General features: G+C 22.9%; 1 protein-coding gene across 1 annotated transcript in view; it reads left to right on the top strand.

Annotated features, from left to right (window-relative positions):
• LOC108687826 (solute carrier family 41 member 1-like) overlaps positions 1–699 on the top strand; it is a 12,274-nt gene that overhangs the window by 295 nt on the left and 11,280 nt on the right. The window lies entirely within an intron of this gene.

Raw genomic sequence — 699 nt, 5'->3', positions numbered from 1 at the left:
ATACTCATTCATTAGAAAAAGTTTGTTACTTTAATATATATCGAATATATATTAAAGTAATAAACTTTTTCCACAATGAATGAGTATGATAACAAATAAAATATTTAGGGATAGATAGATTATTTTTGTAAAAGTTTCATTCATTGATTTTTTTCAGCTTTAAAGATAATTTTATATTACTATTAACTCAAAATACTAGAATGCTCGATATAAATTTTACATGCAAATGAGCAAGGTCATTGAGCGCTAAACTGTGTCTTCAGTCATTATTTATACGTCATTAGAAGGTAATAGTCCAGTCTATCATAATAAAAGCTAAAACAAACGAAGACAAACTTATAAAAATTCTATCTTATATAATTTGAATCTTCTGATGGTCAGTATTATAACAGAAAGCATGATAAGTAATTTCAACTTTTAAACAACTTTATACATGTTATTATACATTTTATTTAAGCATTAGGAGGAAATACATACTAACACAACAGCAATACGTTGATAAATGTAATAAACAAAAAAAAAACAGAACTTAAGGTCTTAAAGTTTATAATATTTTTTCTAAAACTATACATATATTTCTTATCTTTAAAATACTTAAAAGTATTATATATATATAAAATATTATATATATATATTAAAATATTATATATATATATATACACACGCGCACACACACACACACACACACACACACACACA

Source organism: Atta colombica, unplaced genomic scaffold (assembly GCF_001594045.1).
Source record: "Atta colombica isolate Treedump-2 unplaced genomic scaffold, Acol1.0 scaffold219, whole genome shotgun sequence".
Classification (NCBI taxonomy): domain Eukaryota; kingdom Metazoa; phylum Arthropoda; class Insecta; order Hymenoptera; family Formicidae; genus Atta; species Atta colombica.
Note: the sequence above shows the minus strand (reverse complement) of the source record. Positions and strands in the feature narration are given on the sequence as shown.